General features: G+C 51.6%; 1 long non-coding RNA gene across 1 annotated transcript; it reads right to left on the reverse strand.

Moving 5' to 3' along the window:
* Positions 1–533: 533 nt before the first annotated feature.
* LOC149126901 (uncharacterized) lies at positions 534–12353 on the reverse strand. Its single transcript, XR_016232278.1, has 3 exons — positions 11844–12353; positions 922–1028; positions 534–766 (listed from the first exon to the last, which is right to left on the reverse strand). It is a non-coding gene; the product is annotated as an uncharacterized LOC149126901 (long non-coding RNA).
* Between the last annotated feature and the right edge of the window lie 9813 nt (positions 12354–22166).

Below are 22166 nucleotides of genomic sequence, written 5' to 3' on the forward strand. Positions count from 1 at the left end.
GACATCATGTCCTCGGAATCACATAGACTGTAGCCTTTGCTGGGTGCGCTCCCTTCACGTAGTGAGATGAGTTTACTGCTTCTCTCTGTCTATTCGAGGCTTGATGCATCTGCTCCTTTTTCACTGCTGAATAATCTGATGTCCGTGTGTACTGTTGTTTGTGTATCAGCTCACCTTCTTGGAAGAACATCTTGATTGCTTCCACGTTTTGGCAACTATGCATAAAGCCTTCATCAATACACATGTGCAGGTTTTCACAGGGACATAACATGTTCAAGGCCTTTGGATGAAGGCCGAGGAACATGACTGCAAATATTACTATAAGACTAGGTTGAGTTTCATAAGAGACTGTAAATCTGCCATGCCATGTGGTTGCAGTGTTGTGCATTTCCACCCCAATGAATGACACCCTTGCCCGTCAACATTCTGGGTTCTGGCCATCCTAATAAGTGCCTGGTCTGCTACATGTTTTTGTTTTATTGGCCCACTGATGCACTCATTCATTTACATCCTGTGTTCATGCTAGAGGCACATTTGAGTTCTTTAAATTTATTTATTTATTTATTTATTTATTTGAAAGCGAGCGAGAGAGAGAGAGAGAGAGAGAGGGAGATCTTCCATCCACTGGTCCACTCCCCAGATATCTGTAATGGTCAGAGCTGGGCCAGGCTGAAGCTGGGAGTTTCATCCAAGTCTTCTACATGGGTACAGGGGTGCAAGCATTTGGGCCATCTTCTGTTGCATTCCCAGGCGCATTAGCAGGTGGCTGGATTGGAAGTGGAGCAGCTGGGACTTGAACCGGCGCCCATATGGAATGTTGGTGTCACTGGCAGCAGCTTTACCCACCATGCTATGATGCCAGCCCCCACATTTGTGTTCTTAAGACGAGACCCTATGGACCACAAATCCAAAAATACTTACTATCTGGCCTTTTGCAGGATGAAAAGTGAGAACTTCTCTTCTAGAACCATTCTGATTTTCTGACGTTGTGTCCAGACTTTGCAATGTTGACTCTGTGGAAACACAACCTGGAACATGAAACCACAGAAGCCCAGGTGAGACAGGACCTGGCTAAATATACCCCAAGTTCTTTGCAGGAATTTTGTCCCTTTCATATAGAATACCAGGATTCAGGATTTAAAAAAAAAAAAAAGGATAATAACTACAATAAGTCCACAAGTATGCACCTTAAGTGTTTTTGATTGCTTTTGTATTTGCTTCTGTACAAATCCACATCTTAGCATCTTCAGCTAGAAAAACACGGCAGCTCCCACAGGGCTGTTTCATCAGCGCCCTCTATTGAAAATTCTTGGGCACAACACCCAGGGAACACCACTGGGGTAGCTCCACAGAGGGGGCCTGGTTGTTATATCAGCCTCTTGCCACAGGGGGCGCACGAGAATTCCGTGGGTCCTGACACAGCCTAGTGGTGCTAGCACCCAGCAGTCCATACCAGTACCAGCCGTGCTGAATCAGAGAGAGAATGAATTCCTGGACTTTGGGATAAGGGCAACCTGCACGTGCAGTTTGCTTTGCTGTGTTGCTTCTGTCTCTCGTGAGGCAGGGGATGTCTCCTGCACAGGGGAGCGCTCCTACACTGTGTGCAGAGATGGAAGCTTGGGAATAGGATTTAAGTCAGACTCAAGTGACATAGAAGCAGCTGGTTTCCTGCAAAGAATGAGCGTTTTCACTGTAAATTCCTGACTCTTGAGAAAGGGCATTTACCCTTCCATGGGGAATAGACACTTGACCCAAATAAGCAAATAAACCACTGACGAGGCTACAGCCAGAGTGATGAGGGGATTCCTGTGTCTCTGATCAGATACTCAATGCTTATTCAAGAACGCCCAGCTCTTCACACAAGCAGTGCTACAGCACAGGGGTCTGCTCCGTGCGTATCTTTCCCTCTACTGAGCAGCATGCTGAAGGCTGTTCTTCATCAGCCTACGGACCTCTGCCTCTTTCTCTTGATGCCTGTCTGGGAGCCCATTGTGTGCGCTTCCATACTGCCTGCGACCAGCACTTTCTTTGTTCAGAATTGTTTATGGACATGCTTACCTGAGAGGCAGAGACACAGACAGAGGGCTCCATTCCCGGGCTCACTCCCCTAACGCCCACCATGGCTAGGACTGGGCCAGGCCCAAGTAGGGAGCTGAGAACTCCATACAGGTCTCCCATGTGGGTGGCAGGAACCCAATTATTTGAGCCACCACCGCTGTCTTCTGGGGTCTGCATTAGCAAAAAGCTAGAGTTAGGAGCCAGAGCTGGGTATTGAACCCAGGGACTTTGATAGGGGAAGCAGGTGTCTTAATCCCCAGGCTAAATGCCCTCTGCTAAGCAGTCCTTCCTAGGTACACATGTATGTGGCTCCCAATCTTTTGCCTTACAAGCATTGGCAATGACTAACTCCGTACCCACGTCTTGTACACACACTCACAACTAAGTCCCATATTCCTAGAAGATGAATAACTGGTCAGGAGGTATGGGTGCTATAAATCCCAATACTGCAATTATCCTTACTAAGGATAATGATAGTAACTGGGTTCCACGAGTGGTGACCATGTGATCTGACCACTGTTTGGACACTGTTCTGAGTGCTTTGGACCTGTTAACTGAGCCATGGGGAAGGTCCAGTGAATGGACCCATTTGACAGACTCTCCCTACTTGTCTGTTAGGGACACGCTGAAATCTCTCTCCTTCTAATCTTCATTTGTTTTCCTTTTCTGTGACTCCTTGTTCAGTGCTTTGACTGTCTTTCCTTCGAGTTGTTGATCTATTTTCATTGCTTAAGAAGTTTTTCTGCTTAAGACACCCACAGCCCCGAGCAGAGTGCCTGGGTTCAAGGCCCACCTCCGAATCCCGACCCCAGCTTCCTGCCAATGCAGACCCTGGGAGGTGGCGTTGGTGATGCAAGTCACTGGGTCCCTGCCCCTGTGTGTGGGAGACCGGGATCAGCCCATCCCAGCCCTGGCCTCTGTGGGCATTAGGGCGACAAACTAGCAGATGTCGCAGCCTCTCTCTCTCTCTCTCTCCCCTTTCCTTCTCTTGCTCTCAAATTTTTTTTTTAAAAGAAATTTTGAGTTTATCATTGGAAAGGCAAACAGAAGAGCAAGATCATTCAGTTTAGTTCTGGAAATCAAAACAAGAATGAACAAAAAGCAAATAAACCCTCTGTTGGTGTTTTCATTGAAATTATACTAAATTTGTAGATTAATTCAGGGAGGAACGTAAATGGCTCTTTCTATCCAAGATGAAGAAATGTATGTTCACTGATTCAAGTCTTTCTTTGTGCCCTTGGGTTTTCTAAATTTTCTTCGTATGGATTTTGTGTTTATTATAGTCTTGGGTGTCTCATCTTTTTGAGTTCCACTGTAAATAGAATCTTTCCCTGGGTCAGACTTACGGGGTTGCTGTATCCATGCTGTTCTTGGAGGTTGACTTTTCAATGATTTTTGTGCCCACTCAGCACCGTGAATCGTCCCACTGTTGCCCACAGCTTTGCAATCATCTTCGGTGATGATGTTTCCGGTTTTGCAGTCGGCCTCCATGCCTGTGCAGTCGCACAGCTCATTCCTCGGTGTGATACTAAACAGCAGGGGTGGTAATGGGTGAGTGTGTCTTACTCCACATCATATGGAGAGACGCTGAATGTTTCTCCAATGAACACAGGGTCTGGTTTCTAATTTAGCACCTTACAGAAGTGCTTCTCTTCATGTTGTCCAAATTTCAAAAATCAGAATGGAATTGTATTTTCACCAGTAGCTGTCTATCGTCTATGAAGATGAACTATTTCTGTAATAATGAACTTCCTAATGTTGCAGAACTCTTCCTTTTTTTAAACAACTTCATTTTTTTAAACTCTGGCCCAGCTCTTGTTAATTTCTTTTTCCTTTCATTTTAACTTTTAATTAGTTTTTAACAGATACAATGTGATTTGTGGATACAATCATATTTTTTAAGATTTATTTGTTTCAAGGGCAGAGTTACAGACAGGCAGAGGCAGAGAGAAAGAGAGGTCTTCCATCCACTGGTTCACTCCCCAGATGGCCACAATGGTCGGAGCTGTGCCGACCTGAAGCCAGGAGCCAGGAGCTTCTTCCGTGTCTCCCATGTGGATGGAGGGGCCCAAGGACTTGGGGCATCTTCTACTGCTTTCCCAGGCCACAGCAGAGAGCTGGATCGGAAGTGGAGGAGCCACGACTTGAACCGGCGCCCATAAGGGATGCCAGCACTGCAGGCCGTGGCTTTACCTGCTATGCCACAGTGCTGGCCCCTGTGGTTTGCAGGTATTATGTGTCGGGGTGGTGATCACTGAGCTACTAACACCAGCAGACTAACCTGAAGGTTCTCTTCTTTCTCTAGAGCAGTTGGCACACAGTAGCTCTCTTCTCCAGCCGACAGAGGTTTACCAGTAGGATCCACTTGTGAAACCACTGGGATTGGATGTCTCTGGCTGAATGATGTTTTACCAAGTTTTTCACCGTTTTCCATGGTAACCGAAAGTCTCTGATCTTTGAGTCTCTCGTGGGCCCAGTCCTGCTCATTTCTGTTTTCCTAGAAAGTCATCCACCGGGTCGTGGTTTCCAAATCCATTTGCCCAGCACAGAGCAGAGAAATGGAGGCACGCTTACTCGAGTTCCCCCACATCTCGGGTTATTGTGTCCACAGTTCTTGTGTCAGACATTTATTCTGTCCCCTTATTTCTTTATCAGGGCAACTGATGGTTTGTCCAGTTTCTTCTCTTTCCCCAGGAACCAGATCTTGGGTGGATTGTTACTGTATTACTTTTCTGTTTCTGAATTCTGCCCTTACCCTTACCCATTTGTTTGTTTCTTTCCTTAGGATTAGTTTGTTCTTTTCCTAAACCTGTGGAATTAGGTGTTTAATTTTTAAAAATTTTAAAGCGGCTCTATTGAGATATACTTTACGTCTGATAAAATCCATACATTCTGGGGGTATAGCAGATGATTTTTAATAAATTTATACAATTGTGAGCCACGGCCACAATTCAGTTTTAGGAACTTTCCGGAGCCTCCCACAGTTCCCTTGGGCCTCCTTTGTGTCCCTGGTCAGGCTCCCAGCTCCTGGAAACCCCTGCTGGAAATGCAGTCACACCACCCGGGGCCTCTTGTGCCTGGGCTCTTTTGCTCGGCGTAATATTTTCTTTTTTAACTGTGTTAGTAGGGATATAGGCAAGAGTGATATTTGCTATACTCAGGCAGGTTTACTACTGAAGCGTATTCCTTATAACAGGTATTCCACGTGCTACCCGCTGCGCCACTGGGCTGGCTAGTATCCCTTTGCAAGGATACACCACAGTTTGGTTTGCCTTGATAGTTGATAGACATTTAGATGATTTCTGATTTGGGGCTGTTATGGAGAGTATTTACATGAACACTATGTACCAGCCTTTGTGTGGACATCTATTTTCATTTTTCTTGCATAGATTCCTAGCAGTGAATTGCTGGTTCTCACGGTAAGAGTATGTTGGACTTCCTAAGAAGTCGCCTGTTTTCCTGAGTAGCTATTACCATTTAGCGTTCCACCAGCAATGAATGGATAGAGTTCCTGTGTTCTCCACATCCTGGCCACCGCGCACTGGTGTCATTTTCCACACGATCGCTGTGTGAGTGAGTAGGCAGAGATGTGTCGCTGCGATTTCGATTTCTATTCCCTTAATGACTCATGACATTGAGCCACTTTTCAAGTGCTTATTAGCCACTTGGTGGGGCATCGATTTGAATCCTTTTCCTACCTCTCCTCGGGCTGTTTGTCCTCTTACTATTGAGTCGTAAGGCTGTTTCATACATTCTGGATGTAAGCCCTTAATCAGCCATACATGACTTGCAAACGTTGTCACCCAGTCTGTGCAAAGTGTCTTCAATTTCTTGACAACACACAATTCAGCAGCATTCAGGGGATCTGCAACGCTGTGCAACCGTCATCTCTCTCCAGTTTCAAAACATTTTTGTCCCAACAAAAGGAAACTCCACACCTATAAAGCAGTTACATCCTAGTCCTCCTTCCCCTAGCCCCTGGCAACCACTCATTTGCTTTCTGTCTCTGTGGACTCGCTTATTCTGGGTATTTCTATAAATGGAATCATGTAACACACCACCTTCCGGATCTGGCTTATTTCACTTAGTGTACCGTTTCCAGCGTTCATCCATCTCCTAGCCCTTCTCGGCACTTAGCAGTCTATGGGATGAATGCCTCTTGTTTTGTTTATCCATTCATCCACGGATGGACATTTCCGTTGTTTGCATCTCCGGGCTGTGGCTAAGAACAGCCACGTACAAGAATTTGTTTCCCCTGGACACACACCGAGGTGTGAGCTGGTGGACAGTAGGGTGGCTCCGTGATGAACTTTTCTGAGAAATTACCAGACTCTTTCCGTAGCAGGCGCACCATTCTGTGGGCCAGTGGTAGGTGAGGGTTCCAGTTGCCCCACACCTGCTGGTCTCCTTTTCCGCTTGCTCGTTTGTTACATGGTATCTAACTGTGGTTGGATTAGTTTCTCATCCATTACTAACCACGTGCTTGTCCCTGTTGGTTGGAGAGGTTGTCTCCAATGGCAGCTTTGCATGGTGCAGTTGGTTCCCTGCGTCTCAGACACTGTGTACAGACTACCTTATGGTGAGGATGACATCAGAGCAACGCTAACTCTCTGCCTCCCCTGATCACCCTTCCTGAGGACGGATTCTCAAGAGGCGTCTCCTCTCCTGCTCCCATGTCCCCTGTGTTACCATCTTACTTCTTTCCTTTAGGATGCAAACCCAAGTTCTTTGACTTTTAATTGTTCGCTTACTTGAGTTTTGTCTCCTCCTTTGGACGTGAGTCCCACAAGGGCAGGGAATCTGTCTTGCTCTCATTTGTGTCCCCTGCACTGTCCCAGTGCAGTGTCTATAGGCTTATAGCAGACACTTAATAGTTTATGAGCAACTATTTGAGTGAATAAACTAAAATTAGTGGGGCTGGTCTTGTGTCATAGTAGGTTAAGCCTCCACCTGTGGCACCAGCATCCCATACGGGTGCTGATTCCTGTCCTGGCTGCCCGACCCAGCTCTCTGCTGTGGCCTGGGAAAGCAGCAGAGGATGGCCCAAGTCCTTGGGCCCCTGCACCCATGCGGGAGACCTGGAGAAAGCTCCTGGCTCCAGGCTTCAGATCAGCTCATCTCCAGAAGTTGTAGCCATTTGGGGAGTGAACCAATGGAGGGAAGACCTTTTTCTGTGTCTCTCCCTCTCTGTCTATAACTCTGCCTCTCAAATAAATAAATAAATCTAAAAAAAAAAAAAAACCTAAGTCTAATTTTACTCAAAATGACTTCCTTCTAGGATCCTTGTGATAGTGATAGATATAAGGTCCTATATTTACAAACAGCCATATCTTTTCAGGGGCTACTGTCCCAGAGTACCACAAATGAGATGGCTCAAAACAACAGAAATGCATTCTCTCACAGTACAGGGACCCACTCGTAGGTGTCGGCAGGCCGCACCCATTCCAGAGCCCCAGAGGAGACTCTCCCCCACCCCCTCCAGGTCTCTCCCAGCTGCTGGTCCACTTGGAACCTCAGAACCTCTGAGCGTCCCTGGGCTTGTGGCCACACGGCTCCGATCTCCACCTCCGTCTTCACTTGGCTTCTTCCCTGCACCTCCGGACGTCTTCTGCTTTCCTGTCTCTTCCGTGGACACGTGCCATTGCGTTGAGGTCCCGTCCAGTCCAGGATAACTCCTAGTGAGATCCCTGTCTCACTTCGGCAGAAGCCCTATTCCAAATGAGGGAGGCCACATTCTGAGGATCCAGCTGACCTATCTTTTGGGGCGACACCACTCAACCCACCGCACCCCTCCAGGAGAGCCCTGCATATTGGAGAGGCCCCCAGTGACCACTGGCTGCCTCCCGCCCTGTTTCAGACCTCATTATCTCCAGCTGTGGCTATGCCCACAGCTGCCTAGCTGGCTGCTCTTCAACCCATGCCCCACAGGGCAGCCTCAGTGGCCTGGAACCAGGCAGCTTTTGCCTTTGGCTGAGCTTATGCTATAGACCCACCCCACCCCTGGCCCCCACCCCGATGCTGCTGTTAGTGCCACCATGGGTTCTGACCCAGCCAAGCCCCTCAGAGCCTGCCTCTGCAATCAGGAAATACCCCTGCTCACCTGCCCCAGGGACAGCGGAACTGTCAAGGCTTGAGTCTGTGTGGCACCTGCCGCACCTGGGGTGCAGGAGGAAGTGATGTGGACCCACAAGGAGAGGCCAGGATACCAGTGGAAAGATCCGAGGTGTCCTCTGGAGCCAACCCTTTGGGCCAGCTCTGCGCTGCCTCACTCTAAAAAACTCGAACCAGGGAACTCTCCTTGGGGTTTCTGGTTGAAATGCGGCTCTGCAGCCCAGAGCACCCTGGTCGGAACCACACCCATACAGTCAGGGCGCACAGGGTGTGATGACAACATAGCTTGCTGCTTGCTCCCTCCCCGTCCCTTTAAAACTGTTCTGTGGGCTCCCCCCAGCCAGGGGTTGCATGTTCTCCTGCTCCATAGTCGGGCAAGGTTGGCAAACAGGGTCTCAGCTCAGGAACTCAGCTGTACGGCCTCCTCTTGCCATAACCACGACTCAGGGCTTTAAGGTGCAGCTCCTCCCCCTCCCAGCCCAGGCCTGCACTAGGATGAGGGTGGGGCTTGTGGGTGGGGAGTAAATGGCATGTTCTCCTGGTTGCAGCTCTTCCACCCCTGCCCTTGGACTTGTAATCGGTGGGTTCAGCTCTCCCCAGGACAGAAGCTGGGAGAAGGGAGCACAATGGGACTGACTAAGCCTCACTTGCTTGCCTTGCAGAATGGACGCCTGGCAAGCAGGTGCCTCAAGCTAATGGCTTCTGTTGGGGGCATGATCTTTCTTTCTACCTTTTCCTTCCATTCTTCCTCCCTCCCTCCCTCCCTTATTTGCTTCTTTTTTTTTCCAGAGTCAGATAGAGATCCCACCCACTGATTCTCTTCTCGAATGCTCCCAACCACGCTGACTAGACCAGGCTAAGTCAGGAATCTGGGTCTCCCACATGAGTGGCAGGACCCAAGCCCTTGAACCACCATCGGCTGTTTTCTAGGGTGAGCGTTCGCAGGGAGCTGGAGTCAGGAGCCCCGCAGTCTGATATGGGAGGTGGGCGTCCTAACTGCTGGCTCAGACACCTGCCCCTCCTCAGTACCAGCCAGCCGCCTGCACAGGCTGGGGGTCAACAGTGGCCAGTTGGGGGCAGCAGCAGCAGGGGCCTGGCTGGGGAAGCAAGGCTGCCCAATCCACCCACCCTGGGCAGAAGCACCCTGGGGTGCTGGTCTACCCAGGAGGCCTTAAGAGGGAGATAAAGGTACAAGGTCCTGTTCGATGGGCGATTAACTGGGAGAAGAAGTGAGGTGCGACCATGGCCGCCCCCTTGGGCTTGCAGCGCTCATGCCCTCACGAATAGTTCCCCTGTTTTTACATCACAGGGATGCAGCGACTTGGCATAGCCGCCCAGGAGAGGTGATCAGCCCCCGGCTGGCAGGGCAGTGAGCTCTCCTCCCCCCAGTGGAGATGAGCAGCCGCGCCACTGAAAGTCCCTAAGTGCCAGAGGAGAAGCCAATGAAGCCCAAATGGAAAAAGTGACATGAAGTCAAGATGTGTGAAACTCACAGAGCTGCTTTCTAAATGTCCCCTGGAAGGTTGTCCCCACCCCCACCCCCACCCCGCCACTCCCCAGCAGAGGGGGAAGCGTCTGGAAGCTGTGTCCCTGGCCAGGAGAGGCAGTGGGTGCTCCCCCCACCCCCACCAGGGCTCCTTGGCCTCCTCCGTGGCTCCTCCGGCACTGCAGGGGGTCGGAGCTGGCCCGAGCTTGCCTCGCCCGCCCGGAAGGTTCTCCCGAGAATGTCAAGTGCGGACGTGGGTGTTTACTGTCTGACGTTTTTTCAAACGCAAGCACTTTGTTCTGACTTTTCATGGAGACTCAGGTGCACAGCGTCACTGCCTGGGCGCCTGGTTTAGACGTGTCCTGAGCTCACGGGCTGCTCGGCGGACCCCCAGTCGCCAAGGCCCCTCTGGGAGAATCAGGTCGCCAACGTCAAAGGCTCCAGAGGAGGCGCGAGTTCTTCCTCCCTAGGGCATTGCTCAGACGAGTCTTTCCGGGCCGAGCGGCTCTGCTTGATTGCGTTTAGGTCAGGCTCTGTCTAGATTGAGCCAGCGGCCTAAGGAGTCGTAACACGAGTCGGGCGGTTCCTGGCCCTCGTGGTCGGGCAGGTTGTTCCATTTCACTGTGGTGTAAACATTGCGGAATGGCTGGTAGTTACTGTCACCCGTGCTGCATTGGAGGGGAGGCCGCTGCACAGCCTCTGCAGTGACCATGAACTTGACCCCTCCCCCTAAACCCCTGGGAAAGAGAGCACTCTTCATTAAATGGTACCATGGGGCCACGGCCATGCCAGATATACAGAATCCTTTTCAAAAATGGTGTTTTGTGTTTTTCCACGTAAACCTGAATCTTTGTTTCTCTCTGCAGACCAGAGCTTTTGGTGTTAAAGAAACAAGAGGAAGAGGTGGATAAGAAAGTCCAACTCACACACCAAGTGCACACAACACAAATACACAGCCCTGTGGGTCGCCCCAGGCTGATTAACACAAACAGCACCAGAATCAATCCCACCCCACCCACCCACCCACACACACACACACATCTGGCTTCAGCCTCACAGGACGGGCACCTGTATCCCGATGGCTCACATGGGGCTGAGCGTGGGCAGCAGGGACAGTGAAGCTGCCAGTCTTCCTGTTTCCACGGGCACTTCTCCCCAGCCAAGACCCCCACCCCAGCCCTTCCAGCTAACTCTACCTCAATCCCAATGTGGTTTGTGACTCGGCTATGGAAAGGGAAGAGCCACTCCTCACAGCCTGGCCCAGGAGCCCACTGCTCCCCAAACCCTGAGGGGAGCCCCACACCCATCAGCTGCATCCCCCGACCTCCTCTCTTCCTGCCAGGGTCCTAACCCAGGAGCCTGTCCCAAGGGAAGCTGGTGGCTCTTGACCATGGAGTCTATTGATCCTGTGACAATGGTGCTCTGGCACTCCTGGCCACTGGCCACACCTGCAACAGGTGCACAGTGAAGGACTCAGGAACCATGCAGGCTCTGACCCAGGGAGCCAGTCTCAGGGACAGCTTCCTGCCACGGCAGGCCTCAGCGGGACCTGGAGGAGCTTAGGCTCCCTAGCAGCAGTGCGCTCTGCGAAAACTTCCTTTGACTGAGATCCTAACAAAGCCAAAGGCCGGAGAGTGCATCGCCTTTTCTGCTGAGCCAACCCAAGACAGCTCAACGCGGATCCTCTGATGACCCGAATGAGAGGAAATTCGCCCACTTGCTTGCCGTCTGCTGAGTTTCTGCCTGGCACTGTCCTAAAGCTCTTGGGCTGTGACATTACGCCCCGCTGACGGGGCTCCGGGCAGTCCAGCTGCAGAGAGAGGGGCAGTGGTCACTCACAAGGAAGAGCCGTCTTTTCATCATCTTTCCTTTCCGTGCAGCCGCTTGAACCTGCCTCCCCCTGGTTCAAGAACAGGACCCCCTCCCAGAGTGTGAGTATCCCCCAACAGAGCAAGGATGGACAGTTCTAGACGCGCCTTATGCATTCACATTATCATTCACATCATCGGGTGACAAACGCAAAAGAATGTGGTCAATGGACTGTTTTTCAAATGATTGGATCTTCTCTAGTTCTTAGGTGGGTGTAATTTACATGCATTGGAATGTATCTCATCATGCTCTAGGAATTTCCAGAACGTTCTATGAATGTATGCATGTGTTGTGAATTTAAATAAGTTCTCTTACTTACCTTAATGGTGCCCTTGTTGGGTTGATTTGCTGTTTCCTCTTTTAATAATTACAGAATTTCCCTACTTCTTTGCTAGAGGGTCTCAAACCACTCCATCAACAGTGGTACAAAATTCCTGATGGTCGCGCTGCTGCTTATGAGTGACTAATTATATGTCATTTAATCCGTTCGTCCTGGGCTCTATCACGTGCGGTTTGTACAGTTATTTTTAGGTCTTTTCTTCCTGCATCTAAAAGTAATTAAGTCGTTCACTGATTCTTGAAATTATAATAATTTTTTAAAAAGCCACTGGTTTCCCTGTGTCCCGCGTTAGCAAAATGAATTAGCCACAAACAAACAATATCCCATGGGAGGCATTTATGGAGCACCGTTGGTCTACGCAGGGGCTGAGGTTTGTCCTGTGACGTGTCCACACACCAGTGCCCTCCCATGGGGTGGGGAGCGGGGCTCTGAACCTGGAAAGCGCCCCTGGGCTGTGTCTGGTTGCTGTCGTCTTGTTTTCTTCCTGAGCTGCCCAAAGAGAGAACACAGATTTGGAACAAACAGCAGTTGAGATCCTAATCTTCTGGCTGTACAAGGGCACACGGCGTCTTTTCCTAGGGGCATGTCACCAAGGAGACCAAAAGAGTGCAGCTTGTACTCTTTCCTTTATAAAGTCATTTCTTCTTGAAAACATGTGCACACAGAACAAAATGTGCAGCGGGCGTGCAGAGAACGGGGCACCTCCTTTCCTCGGTTACCTTCCCTGAAGGCCGCGGCAGGTGCCATCGCCCGTGTGCTTTGCCCGAGATGTCCCTTACATAAACCATAAGCGAATAACAGATGAGGGGACTTCACAAAGCTTGTGGGAAATGGAATCAAAAGTTAAGCTTACTTGGGGGCCTAAGAATCAAGGTTTAGGGGCCGCTGCCATGGCATAACGGGTAAAGCCGCTGTCTGCAGTGCCGGCATCCCATATGGGTGCTGGTTCAAGTCTTGGCTACTCCAGTTCCCATCCAGCTCTCTGCTATGGCCTGGGAAAGCAGCAGAAGATGGCCTAAGTGCTTGGGCCCCTGCACCCACATGGGAGACCCAGAAGAAGCTCCCGGCTCCTGGCTTCGGCACAGCTCCCGCCCTTGTGGCACACAGCGGCCCCTGCTGGGCTGGGAACATCAAAAGCATTCATTCTATTTTTAAAAAATGTGAATTAATTTTTCTGGCTGACTAGTCTTACATTTCTGGCTAAGCCTATTTGCTCATTACTTTTTTTATTTTTAGATTTTTCCTAATTAGTTCTTTTTAAATATTTAGCCATTTTTATGTATTTGCAAGAGAGAGAGAGCCACTTGTTCACTCCCCAATTGCCAGCCAAGGCTGGGCCAGGCCAAATCCAAGAGCCAGGAACTCCATCCAGGTCCTGCATGTGGGTGGTAGGGACTCAAGGACTCGAGCCCTCTCCTGCAGCCCCTGTTCCAGATGATTGGCAGGAAGCTGGAATAGAAGTGGAACTGGGACTTGGTCCCAGGCAGTGTGATAGGGAATGCGGGTGTCCTGAGCAGTGACTTAACCACTGCACCACAATGCCCAGTCCTCCTACATGGTCTTGACATTTGCTTTTCGATACAAATAGCTTGTCTATTTCACACACACACACACACGAAAATACTACTGATATTTTTATTGCAATTATGTTGGTTGTGTGGGTCATTTTAGGGACAATTGACATCTTAATGATGTTGTGTCTCCTATTCAAGAACTTGGTGTTTTGAACTCTTTTGATATTTAAAAATAAATATCTATGAAGAAATGGCTCCAGACTCTCAGTGCTATCAACATTCAGGGATGTTCAAGGCTCTTCTATAAAATGGCATAGTATTTGCATATATATTATAAATATATGGCCTTCCATATTCTTTATTTTTACTTGGAGATTTCTTTATTTACTTACATACTTATTTGCAAGGCAGAGCATCAGAGAGAGAGGGAGGGAGGGAGAGAGAGGGAGGGAGGGAGAGAGAGAGAGAGAGAGAGAGAGAGAGAGAGAGAGAGAGAGATCTTCCATCCATGGCTTACTCCCCAAATGGCCCCAACAGCTAGGTCTGAGCCAGGCTGAAGCCATAGGCCTGGAATTCCAACCAGGACCCAAGTACTCAGGCCATATCATTTGCTGCCTTCCCAGGTGCATTAGCAGGGAGCTGGGTCAGAAGCAAAGCAGCCAGGACCAGCATTCTGCTTTGGGATGCCGGCCTCACAAGCAGAACCCAGACCCCAACCCACATTGTACTTAAGTCATGCCCAGATTATTTACAAGAACTAGCACAAGGCAATACTAAGGAACAGTTGCTATACTGCATAGTTTAGGGACTAGTGACAAGGAAAGAAATCTGTCCATGTTCATGGTGTTTTCTTCCCAGACCGTTTTCCGTTTGCTGTGAGTTAGATGCAATGGTGCAGAACCCGTGGGCACAAAGAGCCAAGTGCACACCCTGCTGGGCTCCAGCCCAGTCCACAAGGAAGCCGCACTTAGCAGCTGCTGGTTCCCACTGGAGTGAACTCAGCCGGCAGCCCGGGACGCCGGATTGTGTGCTGATCTCTCTGTTTCGCAGCGCGATCTCGTGGCCCACCGCCCTCAGCCAGGCCAGCAGGCTCCTGAGTGACAGCTCGGAGGAGTGGAACGTGACCATCTCCACCAGAGCCTGGTGGCTGCCGGATGGAGCCCTCACCATCATCCACATCTCCCTGAGGGCTTCCTCTTCCGGTTGGCCAGCAACACCCTCCGGAAGAATGGCAGATCCTTCAGAGATTTTATTATGCAAATGTGACCTCTGAACTACAAAAGAAAGGGTTCCTCATTGATGGTGAGTGGCAGAGTGGTCCCACAGCGCAGCCTGGAGCCCAGCTGTGTGAGCAGCCGGCCCCACGCTGGAAGCCAGGGGCTCCCTTGCCAGTCAAAGCCAGCAGCCCTCCACTGGGAGTCCCCGAGCTTTTTGTGGGGGGAGCGTTAGGTGCAAGCAGGTGGCCTCTTGCCATGGGAAGAAGGCAGAATTTGCAGTCCTAAGCTGTGGAGTCGATTTCAACTTCCGGGGGTCGCACAACTTGGAGCAGGGAGTTGCTCTCCAGGATCTGGGATAGATGCCCCTCCCCTCCAAGAGCTCTTTAGTTTTAATGACTCTAATGTAGACAGTTACTGAGCTTGGAGGCCTCATCAAATGGAGCCCTAACTGACAACTGGAATCTTCAGCTGCAAAGCCAAGGAATTCCCAGTAGTAAATCCATTGGAGCTAGGCTTTCTGTCCCTCACAATCCAACATATCCTAAATGATAGCACGGCATAAATAACTTCCTGAAAGAAGCTGTCCTTGGTGTAGAATGTGAAAAGAGAGGGAAGTTGGGTTCATTTCTTCCATGGAGACTTACATGTATAGGGCAAATATGTTTAGCTTCTTTCTTGTTTCAGCTAATTGTCATTTCTAAGACTTGTCTAATGCCTGTCAAAGGGCATTCATTGAGATCCTGTTCCTGTTCACCCTCAACCCCTGCCTCCATCAACACACTGCCATGGAAATGCCAAGGAAAGCACTCAAGCGCTCGGGGATGGCTCCAGTGGTCTTTCCCAGGAAGCAGAAGCCGCCATCTTCCCGCTGGCAATGGACACAGCTGCACAGGCCCCGGCTTGATCCTAACCCTCCTACTTTCTGGGGAGCTCATCTGAGAGCCTGCCTTGGACATGCACGCTTGGGTGAGAACCAGCCCTGTAGAGGCTCCGGCTCCATTTTCAGCCACGCCGGTGAGAAAAACCTGAAAGTACTACAGATATTTGCTGCAACACCCCTTCCGTCTACATAAGGTACTCAGAGTGAGGGTCATGTGCCGCTGCCTTTACAGACCCTGTGTCCGTGGACTGATGGAGAAGGTGTCAACAACACAGCACAGGTCTTCAGTTCAGGGAGAGCTTTGAACCTGCACAGCCCTGGCAGAGATGGGAACAGGGCACCTGGCTTCCCAACATTCCGGGCACCTTCTCTTTCCCTGTCGCCAGAGGAAGTTTCCCTCCAAGACCTAGTCAATCAATTCAGATGCAAAGCTTTCCACTGAAGTGGAGATGATTTAAAATCAATGCAGGGGGCTGGCGCTGTGACATAGTGGGTAAAGCCGCCACCTGCAGTGCCAGCATCCTATATGGGCACCAGTTTGAGACCCAGCTGCTCCACTTCCGATCCAGCTCTCTGCTGTGGCCTGGGAAAGCAGTAGAAGATGGCACGAGTCCTTGGGCCCCTGCACCCACGTGGGAGACCTGGAAGAAGCTCCTGGCTCCTGGCTTCGGATGGGCACAGTTCCAGATGTTGTGGCCAATTGCAAAGTGAACCAGTGGATGGAAGACCTCTCTCTCTCTCTCTCTCTCTCTCTCTGCCTCTGCTTCTCTCTCAGTGTAACTCTGAATTTCAAATAAATAAAATAAATCTTTAAAAAAAAAGTCAATGCAGAACGGATCCAAGAATGGCTGGCTCTGAGGCTCTGTGGCTGATGGCACCAAGGGTTTGTACCAAACCCACTCAAGGTTATAGAGCTTCCCCAGGTGGTTGAAACTCATCTATTATGAATAAAATTCTAGTCTACTCGGTTGCAACATGATTTGATTTTTATGGAGTGCTGTAGTAATTATCACAAGAGAGTATTTGGAGTGTAGACATCTGCTAGTATTTACACAACCTGGAGTAACAGACACGCTCTGATTCTCATAATTGATCCTGGCTGTCTAGGCGCCTACCAGAGCAGAATGCCAACACACTCTTCACATAAAGAGGGTTCTTCGGTTGGCAACAATGAAAGACAATTCTCCCTAACACATGCAAATATATACGGGCATTTGGCCAAGCCATTAGACGCCTGTGTCCCACATCAGCGTGCCTGGCTCCAGCTCCTGATCCCAATTTCCTGCTAATGCAGGAAGCAGCGGGTGAGAGCTCATGTAACTGGGTCCCTGCCACCCATGTGCGAGACCTGGATTGAGTTCCTGGCTCCTGGCTTTGGCCCAGCACAACCGCTGCAGGCATTTGGTGAGTGAATTAGTGGATGGCAGCGCTCTCTCTCTCTCTCTCTCTCTCTCTCTCTGCGGGTGTTTCTCTGCCTCTCATATAAATCAGAGCAAACAAGCACACACATGCACGCACTTAAAAAGTTCATAGAAAAAATGGTTGAAAGGACGTTGGAAACCCATGCCTATTTTTTCCATCATAGGCATTTTCCATGAAATTTTGGAAGAGCTCTTGCATGCATGGATTCAAAAGTTTTTACGCCAAAGTGAATTCCTTGTTTAGTTCTGTCTTTCCATGCAGTGTTTTGGTGCCCTCAGTTACATGACTTGGGGAAGGCAGCTGAGGTAGCTCAGGGGGTCCAGAGGACGGCAGCTCATCCCCGCCTCACAAGGGAGAGGGGCTGGTTCGCTCTGAAGCCCTCCCTCGGTGGCCCCCACTGGGGAACCTTCTCTTTAGGATCCTCCCAGAAGGTGGCTCAGTCCCCAGGACCATCTCTCTGCAGCTCTGCTCAGGGCCAGAGCACTACACTGGATCAGGGTGCAGCAGGAGCTGGGGGTAGACCCAGGGAGCAGAGATCTCTGATTGGTTGAGGCTGAGTCATGTGCTCCCTCATGTGACCAGAGGACACTGAATACTTTGAAGAAAATGATAGGAAAAAGTGCTAGTGGGGCTGGCGCTACCACATAATGGGTTAAGCCTCCACCTGCGACACTGGCATCCCACATAGGTGCCAGTTCTTGTCCCCGCTGCTCCACTTCCAATCCAGCTCCCTGCTAATGCACCTGGGAAAGCAGTGGAAGATGGCCCAAGTGCTTGGGCCTGGCAACCCATGTGGGAGACCTGGAAGAAGCTTCTAGCTTCAGGCCGGCGCCGCGGCTCACTAGGCTATTCCTCCGCCTTGCGGAGCCGGCACACCAGGTTCTAGTCCCGGTCGGGGCGCTGGATTCTGTCCCAGTTGCCCCTCTTCCAGGCCAGCTCTCTGCTATGGCCTGGGAGTACAGTGGAGGATGGCCCAAGTGCTTGGGCCCTGCACCCCATGGGAGACCAGGAGAAGTACCTGGCTCCTGCCATCGGATCAGCGCGGTGCGCCGGTGCAGCACGCTGGCCGCGGCAGCCATTGGAGTGTGAACCTTCGGCAAAGGAAGACCTTTCTCTCTGTCTCTCTCTCTCACTGTCCACTCTGCCTGTCAAAAAAAAAAAAAAAGAAAAAAAAGAAAAAGAAAAAGAAAGAAAGAAAGAAAGAAGCTTCTAGCTTCAGCCTGGCCCAGCCCTGGCTGTTGCGGCCATCTAGGGAGTGAACCAGCGAATGGAAGATCTCTCTCTCTCTCTCTCTCTCTTTTCCTCTAACTCTGCCTTTCAAATAAATAAATAAAAATTGTAAAAAAAAAAAAAAGTGCTAGAAATCAGTCCTCTGTGTGGAACTGTATGATCCCTATGGCAGAAGGGGCTGATCCCTGCAGGCCACTGTAACCTTTTGTAAACAACAGGGTAGGGGCCAGCGCTGTGGCATAGCAGGTAAAGCTGCTGTCTGTAGCACCAGCATCCCACATGGGTTCGAGTCCCAGCTGCTTCTCTTCCAATCCAGCTCTCTGCTATTGCACCTGGGAAAGCAGTGGAAGGTGGCCCAAGTGCTTGGGCCCCTGCACCCATGTGGGAGACCTGGAAGAAGCTCCTGGCTCCTGGCTTTGGATCAGCCCAGCTCCAGCCATCTGGAGAGTGAACCAGAGAATGGAAGACTCTGTCTCTCTCTCTCTCTCTCTCTCTCTGTGTGTGTGTGTGTGTGTGTGTGTGTGTGTGTAGAACAGGAGAGCTGATTTCTCTGAGGATGGAGGAGGGGGTGAGAAGAGGAGGAGGAGCCCGTTAGGGACCAGAGGGTGGCACTGCGCTCCCTACCACCTCCACTGGCCCTGCCCTGCTACAGCGTCACGAAGCTCCTGGACTACATGCTGGAAGCAAGCAGCTTGGGAACCAGGGAAGGCAGGCAGCGGGCTGTCCACGTGGATTCGGGCCAAGTAGCAGCAGCAGCACCCGCGGGATGTTAGAGACAGCACTGCCGGCGGCCTAGGGTAAACCACTGTGGTTTAGTTGAAGCCAAACTATCAGGAAGTAGCAAAAGTCCCAGGGAGTCTGTGAAACCGAGGCCAGGACCAGATTTCACAGACCCTGTGTAGAACAGGGGCACGGCACGTGGAGCTGGGTACTCGCAGGCAGCACCTGAAAGCGAGGTGCACCTGTTACCAAGATCACTGGAAACACTGAATGGGAACCACATTTTAAGAATAAGGACACCAGGCCGGCGCTGCGGCTCACCAGGCTAATCCTCCGCCTTGAGGCGCTGGCACACCGGGTTCTAGTCCCGGTCGGGGCGCCGGATTCTGTCCCGGTTGCCCCTCTTCCAGGCCAGCTCTCTGCTGTGGCCAGGGAGTGCAGTGGAGGATGGCCCAGGTGCTTGGGCCCTGCACCCCATGGGAGACCAGGAGAAGTACCTGGCTCCTGCCATCGGATCGGTGCGCCGGCCGCAGCGGTCGTGAGGAAGAGGAGCCCGCAGAGGGGTCCAGGAAGGTGAGGGAGCCGCATGGGGGTCCTGCCCAGCTCCCCAGAGTTGCAGAAACTGCACTCATTCCTCTTTGAAAAGATTTTTAAATAAATTTATTTTAGTGTGTGTGTGTGTGAGAGAGAGAGAGAGAGAAAGAGAGAGAGAGAGAGAGAGAACCCCACCCACTGGCTCACTCCCTGGTTGTCTGGGAGCCAGAAACTCAATCCAGGCCAGAACCCAGTCACTTGAGCCGGCACTGCTGCCTCTCGGAGTTTGCGCTACAGGAAGCTGGAGTTGGGCGCCAGAGCCGGGATTCAAACCCGGGCACCCCCAAGTGGGAAGCAGGCATCCTAACCCTAGGTTCAGTGAAGACCAGCGTTGGCTGGTTCATTTGTTTCTTCCAGAGAATCTCTTGTAGACAAAGAGGCACCTGGGGGGAGGGACTGGGGGGGGGGGGCTTGGGTCAGGAAGAAGAGAGGAGGGGCCCGCAGCCCCCCTTCCTAAGCAGCTTGTCTCACAAACTGGGTGAGGGTCCTTGTTCCAACTCCCAGGGTCACAAAGACACAGGACATAAGGGCCACAAAAAGCCTTGTGCAACGTCCCCAGGTGCTCCCAGGCCCGGCATGTCGTTTCCCGGGATTTGTCCACAGCGTTTCCCCTCCCACTCTGCCTTCCATGGAGGGCGCCAGGTGTCAGGGGCTCGTTGCCTTGGAGGAGGTTCCAGAAGCCAGCCCAGAAAGCTGAGGGCATGCCTGTCTCTGTGTATGCTGAGGAGGGAGACAGAGGGGAGAGGCCAGGGCCACCACGCTGTCCCCAAACCAGGGTCAGACAGGTCAGCCCTGCGGCTGGCGGAAGCAGGGGTCTCTGGCTCACCACTCCTGGTCCCCCTAAAGGTAACTCCTCCGGGGCATGGCTCAGGGGCACCCGGGTGTGGTAGGACTGAACTGGGGGGTTTTCAGCCCCAGTAGAGACCCCAAGTGTGCGAGTGACAAGGCCAGATGCCCTTGGAGCTGTCCCCTCTCCAGATGCCCGCAGGGGGCAGCAGGCGTCCTGCTGTGCTCTGATTCAAACAATTGCGATGCCTCCTGCACGACTGAGCGTGTGCACCCGCCACGTGCACGCACACGGCTGTTTGTGGGGGCACGTGCTCTGGCTTGTTGAATGTTCTGGGGCTTTGTGTCGTTTTTGTTCCTGTTTGTTTTGGGCAAACTCGTTTCTAAATGCTCCCTTGGCCTTGGAGGAATGGCAGGATCTGGGAAAGGAGGGGATAGCTGCGCCCTAGAACAGCAGCCACAGGCCCCGCCCCCGGCCCCTGCCCTGGGCGTCTAGGTGGGGACTCCCCATCTTTGCGCCAAACTTGACCTCCCAGTTACAGGAAATGGACTCAAGTGATGAAACTTATGACAATGTCCCACTTTAGAGTCTCGGGTACCTGGGCAGGGGGAGAGAAAGAAAGGTTTTCTAGAAGACAGGGGTGACTCTTGGGGTAGGCCTGGGGGTCTCCTGGGGGCGGCAAGCTTCTGCCTCCCGCACGAGGGTCGGCCTTGCGCGAGGTCATGGAGACATGCCCATGCTGCCCCCTGGTGGTGCCTCCGTCAACCTCCGCAACCTGCTAAACCACAGGCGATCCTCGAAGCTCTGCGCGGTCTCCCCCTGGCAGTTGGAGAGGCCAAGCTTAAGGAGTCCTCGGCCTTGCAACAGGGGACCAGCAGGGCAGCTGCAGGGGGCGTGAGAGCCGGCGTCAGCCGCCACAGGGCAGCGCTCCGAGTCTCTCTGGTCGGCCTGGATGCACTGATCTGCTTGAGCCCAGGCCCCCACGCGGCCTCCCGGGCAGGCAGCTCCTGATGCAGAGCTGTGCACACCCTGGCCGGGCCTGGCTCTGCGCCAGGGAGGGTGAGGTTCAGAGGAGCCCCGCCGCACCCTCTCTCAGTTTCTTTCAGGCTTTGGCCCCACCCCCAGCCACTGTGTCCTGCCGGTTTTCCCAGGATCCCATGAGTCACCCTCTGTCTGCTTCCTGCACACACCTCCCACCCCCCACCCCTGTGCCTGCTCTGCCATGATCCTCAATGGCATCACGCATGGGTGCATTTTAGGTCAAATTCCTCTTGTCGTTGTCTCTGTAACATCTGATGCACCTGTCATTAAAGAAGACAATAGAAGGCCATTTTGCCTGTCAAATGAATTAACAAAAATCACCACGATCAAGTGGTGGGAAAGACTTAAGAAACCCACATCGACAACTTGTTGCAGGCAAATAGTAGCCTCGGGTGTGGCTTTCCACACCTCTATTTCCCTGCGCGTGTATATAAGGGCATATTGACACACACGTCCCATGTCTTTACACACATGTCCCATGTCTGTCCACATGTCCCATATCTGTACACACATGTCCCATGTGTGTGAGGTGTGTGTCACAGCCCTGCCTGTAATAACAAAGGCCTTGAAATATCTGAATCGGAGATCCGTCAAATGACTTGTGCCATCCCCACGCAATGGAATACAAGTTAACTTCTCCAAAGAATGAGGTCATTCAGCATTGGTGACCTTGGAAAAATGTCCCTGAGCTATCATTAGGTTCACAAAGCAAGCTGCAGAACAAAACACAGAGTGGGACGGCTTTGGTTTGGTGTTCAAAGCCAGCGTCTGTTTCTGGATGTGTATCTGCACTTGTGTGTCCAGGCTGAAACCCGGTTAAAGGAACAAGTGCCAGCAGCGGCCCTGCCTGGGCTGCCTGGGCCCTGTTGACCACACACACGCCCTGCGGTTCTAACT

The sequence above is a fragment of the Oryctolagus cuniculus genome, chromosome 4 (assembly GCF_051225735.1).
Source record: "Oryctolagus cuniculus isolate XC-2025 breed Fujian yellow rabbit chromosome 4, ASM5122573v1, whole genome shotgun sequence".
Classification (NCBI taxonomy): Eukaryota; Metazoa; Chordata; class Mammalia; order Lagomorpha; family Leporidae; genus Oryctolagus; species Oryctolagus cuniculus.